Genomic DNA, 12,502 nt, shown 5'->3' with positions numbered 1-12,502 from the left:
TTATCAGGAAATGACAAGGACAACATCTCCTGCCAAATTAACTGCTATCTCCTAATAAAAATCTCACACAATAAGTATTATACAACTATGGGAACATTCATAGAAAATATGTGCCATGAAGTATATCCTTTTATCTACTCACTTGCTATCTTTGGTATAGGAATATTTCTGTAAAAATTGGATATGTTAATGATTGTTCTATGTACAAGGATAAGTTAGAAACAATATTTATAACATCTTCTTGACTTTTCAAGCTACCCCCCGGATAGCTACCTTATTACATTTTATTGCACTTTACTAGTGAAGATTTAAGGAATAACCTGGAAAGGCAGAAGTAAAAGAAAGTGAGTATCATATATGTTCAAGCATGAGGCAGAATTTTTTCCTCTCCCAAGAATATTTCCCAGGAAAGAGTGAATTAATCACCTCATAGTTAAATCCTTATCTAAATCTCTGTATTATGTTATTATGTAAAACAAAGGTTTGTTTGGAGAAAACACATTTAAGCTGAAACAACCTCCATCATTCCTAGTTTTAAATCCTTGCAGATGTAACTTAACAGTATCTGTTTTTTAAAGTAAAAATTCCAAACAGATTTAGTAATTATTTGTTATAGTTGCAAATGTTAGATATGATCATGCAAAAGACTATTAAGACTTTAAAGAACACTACTTTAGATGGTTACATGCTGGAAATCAGAAGTAGTCACCCACAGGACAAATTTTTAAAAATAATTGTCCCATTATTAGGTAAATGATGCTGTAGTTTGGTATATGCTTTAGAGTGTCAGAATCATATTTTTATCAAAAAAGTACTAAGTCTCAAAAAGAACTTTCACAGAAATGGTGTGTGCTAGAAAATCAGGTGACTCCAAACACGGGTTCTGTAATGGCAGAGACATGAGTGCCAAATCACATGAACTTTAAGGGTGGAGAAAAGTAGTATTTTTAATTAATATTCTATGTAATATGTGATTTTAATATACATAGGTGGAAGTTAATACATTAAAATATAAGTAAATATTTGACCATTATCCATATGCCTAATGGTTATTTTATATATTCAAAACTTCTCATTTGGGGAAATAAACATTAGTGTCTTGGGATCACCTTATATTGAGACATATACAGTATTTATTACTGCTTTGCTTAAAAAAGCAAAGTGATTGCTTAACTTACCTATGAACCCCCAAGTAAATAAAGTTTACCTTAGACTTCTTTAAAGTCTCAATTGCTAACTTAATCTTTTCCATGTAATTCATATCATTGTATTTACCTTTCCTTCACATCGTTCAAGGTGAACAAATTATGTTAATCTTATCCTTTAAATGTAAGCATTTTTCAGTCATTGTATTAATTAAACTTTAAGGTATACAATCTTAAAACCAAACCAAGCACATGGTCGAGAGCCTTCAAAGGGTAATCTAACACAGTTTGCCTAGAACAGGAATCACTCTTATGATTCCTTTACTAAAAGAAGTGCAGAAACCATGGACTGCTTCTGAGTAAAACTGTACTTCATAGACAGAAATACTTGGCCCTAGTAGACACTTGGTTCATTTTTGTTTAATTCCTTTTAATTCAGCCAAAATAAAGGCAAATTAAAATGCTAAATTATGTGCTCAGGTACTTAAGATGTAAAACTGTTGTCCATTTCTTTTTCTACTTATATATAGAACCATCCTCTTATAGCATGCATTCTTTGACCAAAAGCTAATTTTCCAAAATTTCAGTATTTTCATTTCTCAATGGCTTAATTGATTGATTTGAGTAACTCAACTTTGATTGAGTTACTTTCTTGAAATATATCTAAATCACATCATTAACAAAAAGTTCTACTGACACACAATTATAGTGTTATAATTATGCACACAATTAAGCATTAACGTCAGAGCTCCAAGAAACCTGTATGAATTGGTGCAATACGAATCTGAATAATGTCATTCCATATTCCTTCAAGATCATGCATAGTATGTTCCTTTTCTTATGAGTTCTCAGATCCTTAGAAATTCATATAATTAAAAACCGGACTGTGGAAGTGTCCTTACAGACACGTAGTAACACCATGAAGTACTAAGTACTTAGAAAACCATAATGAAGGAATTGCAAAGGCAAAGGCCTACACCTCCAGGTGGAGGAAAATAGCCAGAGAAGCCAACCGCAGAGGCACAAGGGGAAGAGAAAGCCTGCCCCGTCCAGAGGAAGCAGACACTACCTTGCCTCAGCCAGTTTTTGTCTTTCTCATATTGTCATTTCTTCAGATTTTTTTTCAAGAAAATAGAAAATCTGGATTATTACATGATAGTGCCTATTATTCAAGCATTGGCAACTAAATCCATTTGCAATAAACACCAAACAAAACATTTCTGAAAACCAGACACTGCCCACGAGTCTTAAAACGTTGCCTATAAGACAAAAGATACCCCTTAAGTTGTTAAAGAAAAAAATACTCAATGGCACTCATTAAAGGTGGTAAGGCAGACCTCATCCAGGACCATCGCAGTAGGTAAAGGGACGCCTGCAATGGGATTTTATAGTGGGGGAGAGAGAAGGGGTTTAACTCCTAAAACAGCATAAACACATGGGAATTTATAGACAAAGAGCAAGGTAGGGATGGGTGGATGGAAAATTACTAAGAGGCAACATCAGGAGTAAGGGGAGTTCTGGCTAAATTGACCTAACCTGCTTCTTTGCCAAAAACACGCCAGGGTGTTCAAACATCACCTGAGGGGGGATGACAGGAGACGAGGAACCCAATTAGATATCGAGGGGTGATCAGATATCAAGGGTGGGGGTTCAGGTTAAACTGACTTAACAGGGTTCTTGCTCAAACTGGATTTTACAAGGAAATGCACAGATGGGCCATGGAGAAGATTTAGAAGACTGAGTAAAATTTGGTCATATGAAGAACCTTTGTCAATGTTTTTCAGTCCCTGATAGCTCTACAAATAAAAGCCAGGAGAGAAAGAACAAAGGGGAGCCTGGGTGGCTTAAGTTGGTTAAGCCTCTGACTTAAGCTCAGGTCATGATCTCACAGTTTCTGAGTTCAAGCCACGTGTTGGGTTCTGTGTGGACAGCTCAGAGCCTAGAGCCTACTTTGGATTCTGTTTCTCCCTCCCTCTCTCTGATCCTCCCCTGGTCTCTCTCTCTCTGTCTGTCTCTGTCTCTCTCTCTCAAAAATAAATAAATAAACATTAAAAAAAGAAACAAAGAAACAAAGAAAAAAAATCATCATCCTCACTTTTAAGAATGCCTAAAAATCAAATACTCATCAACAAGCTACATCTCCACTGACCAGAGCAGTAAATGGTTTCAGTAAAAATTTGTACAGATTTTGCTAAATTTGAAAAGCTTTTTCATTTTTTTCTACCACTCTCATAAAAATATCATAATAATATTTTAGCCTCTAAAGCCACAGCAGGTGAAAGACAAATGCTTTAAAAAAAAAAAAAAAAAAAAGGTCAGAGGAGCATCACAATGCACAAGACTCCATCTAAAAATTGAGTTTGGACATTCATTATTTCTTTTCTATTTCCCTTCCTTCCTTCCTTCCTCCTTTCCTCCTTCCCTCCTACCTTCCTTCCCTTTTCTTCCCTCCCTCCTTCCCCTTCTACCTTTCTCTTCCTTCCTTTCTCTTTTTAACATTTATTTATTTATTTTGGAGAGACAGAGGGAGAAAAAGCCCAAGCCAGGGAGGGACAGAGAGAGAGAGGGAGACACAGAATCTGAAGCAGGCTCCAGGCTCTAAGCGGTCATTACAGATCCTGACGTGGGGCTCAAACCCACGAACCGTGAGATCATGACCTGAGCTGAAGTTGGACGCTCAACTGACTGAGCCACCCAGGTGCCCCTCTCTTCCTTTCTTTTTAAATTTATCTGAAAGTAATCACAATGGCTGAGGTGTAGACCTAACAGCAGCATGTGATTTTATGTTTTTTTTCTTTACTCTAAGGAAACATAATATTAAGTCTGTCTTAAACTAAACCAAACTCAGAGACAACACCTTGGCTCTGAGGGCCCATCTCAATGTCTGCAATATTTAGCTATGGGGGGAAAAAAAAAAAAAAACCCTGAAAAAAAGTGAAGGATAAACGGTAGTCTTGCCTCTGATGATGAAAGCAATGTTCACATTCACAACCAAAAATCTTCTCAATAGAGCCAAACTGCTTACTTATTAAAGAGACATAAAACACACCACTTCTAGGGCTTTGAATCAGAGTTGTAATTTAATTCACAATGAATTTGATTCTACTGTTGCCAAAGTCCTGAAGGTGATCTGTGTGCCTGGGAAGGAATGATACCCCCACCTTCAAGTTCAAGTTTCTAAGTAGGATGTGGCTTGAAGAACTGTCAAGGCAAGTGGAGCTGAAATATTTCTATACCTGGTAGCTTGAGAGGCTTTCTGTAGCTCTTCTAACCTGTGGGAAAGGGTCTCCGTCTAGGGGCCTTGCAGGTGAACAGTTCAGATCTGGAGTCAGCTCAGGTTTCTGAGGAACTCAGAGTTCCAGGATATCTTACAGATTCCTCTGAGCTTTATGGGACTGAATTTAGGGAATGCGAAACCATTATCTAACCACTCCCTGAGCTTCTGGGATTCCATTTAACTCTGAAGTAGGAAAGCCCTTTGTAGCCCTGCTTTAGAACTGGAGGGGTTCCTAAAGCCTCCCCAAGTTCACAGAGTTGATGTTCTAACCAAGAGCACCATATGAACAGTAGCTATTTAGTGGCCATGATTGCTGGCTGCGACTGGTTGTTCACAGACTAGAAAGTCACACTCCTCCCATGGAGTAATCTGCATTACAATTAAAAGATATTTGGTGCAAAAATCTCATTTTTTCAATGTTTATTTATTTTTGAGAGAGAGAGAGAGAGAGAGTAAGGGGAAGAAAGAGAGGGAGACACAGAATCTGAAGCAGGCTGCAGGCTCTGAGCTGTCAGCAAAGAGCCCAACAAGGGGGTTGAACTCACGAACCGCGAGACCATGACCTGAGCCGAAGTCTGACGCTTAACTGACTGAGCCACCCAGGCACCCCGCAAAAATCTCATTTTATTTCAAGCGATTTTACATTATATCCAGGAAGTCAAGTATTTAATTATAACAAATCCCTGATATATACTTATGTTTTATATACATTGTGTATTTCAGGTCTCTGCTGTATAGTCCTTGAACCATCAAAATCCTTATCACCTGGAAGACTGTTAGAAATACAAATTCATGGGCTCCAAATCAGAATCTCTCCAATGATTCTTACATACACAAAAGTTTAAGCACCAACATCTATATCATCTTTGTTTTTACTGATTGTCTTTTTTTTTATGTTTATTTATTTTTGAGAGACAGCAAGACAGAGTGTGAGCAGGGGAGGGGCAGAGAGAGAGGGAGACACAGAATCCGAAGCAGGCTCCAAGCTCTGAGCTGTCAGCACAGCCCAACACAGGGCTCGAACTCACAAACTGAGATCATGACCTGAGCCGACGTCGGACGCTCAACCAACTGAGCCACCCAGGTGCCCCTGATTGTCTTTTGAGATGGGTAATTTTTATGTATGCTAAAGTTTGAGACTCACTGTTCTATGTTGTCTTTGCTTTTATACTGTTGTCTTTGAGGCTACTACACCAGACACTCATTAACTGTCAGTCTGTTGTCCTGTTTTTTTTCCTCTAATCTTACTTAACATTCACTATATTATAAATGTATAAGCATTTAAAAAAATTTATCTGGGGTGCCTGGGTGGCTCAGTCAGTTAAGCATCTGACTTTGGCTCAGGTCATGATCTCACAGTTCGTGGGTTCGAACCCCACGTTGGGCTCTGTGCTGACAGCTCAGAGCCTGGAACCTGCTTCAGATTCTGTCTCCCTCTCTCTCTCTGCCTCTCCCCCACTCATGCTCGCTCATGCTCTCTCTCTCTCTCTCTCTCAAAAATAAATAACCATTTAAAAAATTTTATTATCTGTGAAAAATCTTTAGTTTTGGTTGATGATAAATGTTATCCTGATTGGACCTGGTATTAAAAAGCTGTACTCAAATCCATACCTCTTATTAGCTGTGGGGCCTCCTTGTGGGGCAAGGTGGAGATTCTGTGGACATCAGTCTTACCACAGGAAAAATATTACTATCTCAGAATTGTATCAGTAAAGTTTAGATGATCAGTATCTATGTGAAAGATCTTTGTCAAAGCACTACTGTAAGTTTCAGAAAATCTCTGTATAATTATGATTAACAGATTAGGCTTCCCATTTCAAAACTTCCTGATTAAGACACGCTGACAAACATCTGCTGTTTCTCAAAGGTCACCTAAAGAACTGCAATCTTCTCTTGTTTTCAAGTCACTATGCCATGTTACATCATATCACTTTTAAAAATAATTCCTATACTTCAAAAGAATTCATTATCAATACAGAATCACATGGCCTCCCACAGTATACACAGGGATATGTTGCTGTTCAGTTTCTCCAAATGAGGCTTAATAGTTCATATTCTGGCCTTCAAATTGGGATGCAGAAGAATAGACGGGAAATAAAATGATATAATCTCACAATTCTTGAAATTAAACTTATAGAAATGCTACGCAAATACAGCTTTAAGTTTCAAAAGTTAATATAATAAAAATGAAAAAAAAAACTTAAGGAATAAAATATGCTCTAAATGTGTACATGTTACACTTACATCAACCAAAAGAAGGAAAATATATGTTCTACAGTATTTTTAAAAAGCAAATGTTTAATGTCTTATTTGTATTTCCCGGGGAATAAAAAGGCATCGAAAATGTCCAAACTTAAACACACACACACACACACACACACACACACACACACACACACACACACAGAAGTTTTCCTCTTTAGTTTACTGCTTCTCTCAGTTGTATTTCATTGTTTTTATTATGTCTATTTGCTATAGATGTTATGTAAAGTAAACCTAGTAAAATTTCAATATTCAAAATATACTCCATGACTAAATGCCCCAAAATATACTCAGAATTTAAAAGCCAAAGGAGAAGTGTCTGATTAGCATACATCAGACACCTGTCAATCACAGCAAGATGGCATAGGATAGGTGTCAGAGTAAACTGGGGTTTTTAAGGCCTGGGTTCTAACTTCCTGAGTGATATTGAGATTACCTATAAAATAGGGAGGATTATCTGCAAATTGGTTTTAAAGCAACCTTCCAGGTTACTTACCTAATAGTGTCTTAAAGAGAATTGCTGCTAGGATTTTCAAAACAATTCCCTTTCTCAGAATACCTGCTTCTGCTTCTTGACTCTTTATGGCAAGAATCTAAGACTTTCCTAAGACATCTCTCTTTGCCAAACTCCCTATTGCAACAAGAATAATAGCAGTTTATGTAGTGACACTCATGGTAGATGTAGTATTGCTCTTGCAGGTTTATCTACCAATACTGCTTAAAAGACTGATACAATTTCCAGAACTATGAACCTCGTATTTTATTTTATTTTTTTTTTTTTTAAATTTTTTTTTTCAACGTTTATTTATTTTTGGGACAGAGAGAGACAGAGCATGAACGGGGGAGGGGCAGAGAGAGAGGGAGACACAGAATCAGAAACAGGCTCCAGGCTCTGAGCCATCAACCCAGAGCCCGACGCGGGGCTCGAACTCACGGACCGCGAGATCGTGACCTGGCTGAAGTCGGACGCTTAACCGACTGCGCCACCCAGGCGCCCCTGAACCTCGTATTTTAATGCAAACCTTAACACAGTTGCTTTTGTGAAATAACTCTTGGGGTCTGTCCATACTTAGAAAGCATACAATGGATTGGGTAAAAGGTTTTGCACTGAGAAATTTCTGGAATTTCTGGCCTATGGATTTTTTTCCTTAAACTATTAAGATGCTTATGCAAATGTAAACGGATTAGCAGGAATGAGTGCTAATAGATTCCCTAATAAGGTAACACTCCAGTATTCCCTAGAACCTCTCTTAAAAGCCCTGGGTAGAAGAGTATAAGCCAAAGAAAGCGGGGTGGAGGGAATGGCAAAATTTCTGTGACTCCTTCAACTCAGAAAGTACTCTGGAGTTGATTCTATAAAGGTATGACACAGGTTTGCCCCTGACACTCTTGGTAGAAAAGTTGCCAATCAAGTTGATAATTTCGAATTGGTACCCAAACCTTGGAGTGTAGACAAAAGATATTCCTGAATATATCACTGCTTTGGATTTCCAAACCTCCACCCCAAGTTCCTTGCTCCCCAACCCCTTAGCCCCCAAAACTTGGAGCCCAATTTTGAGACAATGATCCCAACTAATATCAGAGAGGTCAGGTGATCTGTTCAAGGTTGAATAGCTGTCCAAATGTAGATAAGTATTTAGAAATATTCAAAATGATTACAGCTGCTGGCTCTGAGCCTCATAAACGTAACAAACAAACCACATGACCAATAAAACCTAGTTTTTTCTCTTTCTCTGCATAACTCAAAGTCAACTTCTCAGGGCCTAAATATGTCACAAATACTTTTTAATAAATTTCCTTTATAGGAAAATGTTTATGATGAGTGCAGAAATTCTCATATCTATCTTGCTCATGTACCTCTTTTACAACATACTGGCATTTCAGGTAACATGAAGCCCTACCTTTTATACAGTAGCTGAGGCACTGACCTAAGCCCTGGACATATCATTGTCATTGAACTCTCACAATAGTATGACACAGATATTATTATGGCCACTTTATTGAAGAAGCTGAAGCTCAGAAAAAATCATATCACATACGTATTAAAGAAAGAATCACATTCAAACCTATGTCTTTGGGACCTTAAAGCCTTTGTTCCACGGCTTCTGCTAAAATGCCCAACTGGGGGCATGTGGTTATTATTAATTTTAGGATTTGAGTCAGGACAGATCTACTTTCCTACAGAGAAGTCCTGCTGCTCTATTTGTATGTGCACACACGCTTGCACGAGGCATGTACACCCATTGGCAACATGAAGATGGATGGGCTATCTGAATAGTAAGGGTGCAACCTGATGCCTCTAGTATATGCCTTGTATACCCTTCTGATGTGACAGACTGAAAAAGTGGGTCAGTTCTAAAAATGATGAAATCACTGATTCCTCAACAATTGAAGTAGCTAATCACTAAAACAGGATTATTCACACTTGTTTATTGTTTTAATTCATAAGTACCTATTAATCAACTGTTATGTGCCAGAAATGATGCCAGCGCCTACAGATACAGTACTGAGTAATAGTGGTGTTACATAGTCAACCTATAGATTTGCTTCAGAAAATTTAACTGTTTGGTACACAGATGGGCCTGTAACACCTGTCTATAATTTAAAATGCATTTCTATGTGATGATAAAACATAGTTCCATTCAATCCCAATTTTATTATTAGCAATTTATTCTAGTCATATATATATATATATATGTATACACACACACACACACACACACACACAATACATACTTGTATCATAATACAAATTCACACTCATTATACTTATTTTCACGAATCTGCAATTCTTTTATTTTTCTTGAAGCCAAAGAAGTTTTGTCCCAAAATGAGTGTCATCAGTATGGACTCCCACTTGACTGATGAAAGACATGAATCACACAATTGAGAGCTTTGGCAAGTACTCTTTATAAACTCTGTAAATATGAAGTATTTCTTTGAAACATGTAAACAACAAGAAGTAAAAGGGGGTATACATAGTCACATAATACAGGTAAGAACCTGATAACCCTGAGCAATCACAATAAATTCCTATATGATTGAACTATATGAAATTGGCAATATCTAATTTTAATCTATAAAAATAGCAATTTCATATGGTTCAACCTGCTATTTACTTTGACTCTTCTCTCTGAGGTGGGTTACATATTATCACTAATTAACCATACTATCCACCCAAGTCTTTCACTGACTTAAACTGTTTTTAAAAGGTGTCATGACACTAATTTCCCTGACAAATCATAACAGCACCCCTATGCCAATAATGAATATATGCCCAATCACTGAAAATATTTCTGATTTATTCTGTTCTAGGCAATAACTGAGGTACAAAGTCCATTTGTTATATAAAATCCATTTTCTGTTAACACATACAGACATGATTTCCAGAGCTAAAGCTAATATTCCATATATATCAAATGTAAATCCCACACCATTAAAAAAACAAACAAACAAACAAATCTATTACCAGAAGAGTTTACTGAATATAATTAAAGAAAAATAGTAGGAGCTTGAAAAGACAGAAGGGTAAAAGGGGGAAAAAATAAGCTAAGTCTTTTAGGACTATGAAAGTTAAAGATTTGTTTTTCTCTAAATTTGTTAAAGAGAATCTGTCTCTGGGTTGAGAACTTGCTTGCAAAGTCTCTGCCTAGAGCAAGATATTCAGAGCCAACTTGTTAACTCCTAATAAAACAAGGCTTGGAAGGAAAATGCTTCCAGCCCCATAAGCGAAGTATACCAGCCGGCATTGTGATAATACCATATGACTGGTTTTCTTAGGTGTATTTTCCCCTTATTATCAACTTCCTTTTTCCATCATATTAAGATCCACAAAAACATATATATCTACCATAAAGCACTTGAAGCCGGACACCTTGGTGTTTTGGCAAAAAAAAGCTCATAGGACCTATTATGTTCCATGGAAAAAGTGAGTATTATCCCACCTCTACGCCTACTGTAATCTTAGCTGCCCCCTCCCCATCTGAACACTAGTGTCCCTTTTGGTTTCAAACAATGCTTTATCATAGTTTGATAACATTGGTCATTTTGAGTATTCCTGTAACTCTCTGTACAGGTTAAAGTAAGTTTTATCTATTTATTTTTGTTCTTTATTTTAATCTGAAACTATAATTTCAGAGGTGAATATACCACGATAGAAAAAAATTGCATTTCAATAACTTTATTGTTTAGGAGCATTCTCCCTTTGCCAATTGGCATTCTATGTGTATTAATTCTTAAATTCAGACTATTAAAGAAAAGTTAATCAAAGAAACAGTAAATCCATAATTCATTCTTTTCCATTGGCCATTGTGTTTGCTTTTACAGGACTTAAATGTCTTAGACCATTATTTTAAGGAAAATATTCAATAAACTAGCTGGAAAAACCTTAAAGGGATGCTTTTTGTAGGTCTCTAATTTTTACTTAACAAAGGTGTTACTGTCTCTTTCAGTAGAATTGACTATTGCTAAATCTTTACTTCAATAACTAATTAATAGAAAAAAAAAAAGAATGATTTTAACCCATTACTAATTTGCTAAGGACACTTGTAATACGAATTAAAGGCAAAGATTATATTTTTCCTCAATTAAGACATCAGATAGCAAATAAAATTAGTCACAATATCACATGTGTAAAAACAAAACTGTTTTAAATGCATACGTTCAAATAAGTTCATATATTAAATTCAATTCTATTACTATTTAACAAAATAAGTACCTACAATGTTCAAAGTCCTATGTTCACAGGGCTTTTGAGGAGGGCACAAAATGGATGTGTTCCTGAGATGTTTTTTCAAAACACTTTTGGTCTAATAGGGGCATTATTCAAAAGTTAGTCAAAATTACTATAAAACATGAAACTTAGAAAGATGACAGCTTGGAAAGTCCAATGTTAGAACTCATAGCCTGACTTATATTCTCTGAGTCCAGATTTGTCTGTTCCCTTGGGAGTTCAGGATTCCTATGTTAGATAATCTCAAATTCTTGAAAAAGGTGAAATGAATGCCTATCATCAGTCAGGTGAATAGCTTGTAAAACAATGTCTAGCACAGGCAATTATCACGTTAGACCTAACATCTTACATAGTACTTGTACTTAGCTTTGAGCACCTTGTGAACTTGATAAGTGCTTTTCAGCTTTTAACTTTGTAAATCCTCCAAGGAAAAACAAATAGTTTTTATTTAATTGATCTAGAAACCAAAAGAATTCTGATTCTAATCCATTGATTTCCCCCAAATAAGATGATGTCACCACAGTCATACCAGATTTTTAATCAGCTAGACACTTCCCGGTCTACATACAAAAACTCATTTCACAACTGTAGATTCTTCATTCAGCACCACCAGATCTATCTTTGTTTTTGAGTTTCTCATTTTGTTTCTGGGCAGGACAAATGGAAATCGGAAGCTTTGAGAAATCTAAAGCATACCGTAAGGAAAAGGTAAGAATTAACTGAAGAGACCTGAACCACTGTAAACCCTTAACTATGTCACCTTGTTCGGGTCCCAATGCTCCCATTGTTGCCCAAATATGGTTGGTCCAGAACCTATTTCAGGCATTCTCCTCACCAATCCCCATCCCAGCCATTCTCTCTTTTACTGATGGTTAATCACAACAGCCACCTATGGTATGATCTGCTTCATTCTTTACCCGTCACTCCATCTCCAAAACCTGTCTTTTTGTTCATCTCCTTTCCTTTCCTGCAGATTCTAAAGAAGATATGGCTATTTCTCTTTCTTTCAAAGGCAAAGCATCATCTGTGCCTCAGATCCCATCCCTTCCTAGTTTGTGAACTCTTGCTTAGCACTCTTCTTCCTCT

At 36.7% G+C, this 12,502-nt stretch overlaps 1 protein-coding gene across 1 annotated transcript in view; it reads right to left on the bottom strand.

Moving 5' to 3' along the window:
• The window catches only part of SATB2 (SATB homeobox 2), a 188,014-nt gene that overhangs the window by 75,123 nt on the left and 100,389 nt on the right, over positions 1-12,502 (bottom strand). The gene's annotated exons all lie outside the window — the stretch shown is intronic.

Source organism: Lynx rufus, unplaced genomic scaffold (genome assembly GCF_022079265.1).
Source record: "Lynx rufus isolate CCGP_SWC_20201006 ecotype Redwood Valley unplaced genomic scaffold, mLynRuf1.p SCAF_2, whole genome shotgun sequence".
Lineage (NCBI taxonomy): Eukaryota > Metazoa > Chordata > Mammalia > Carnivora > Felidae > Lynx > Lynx rufus.
This window is presented reverse-complemented; position numbering and strand designations above follow the sequence as displayed.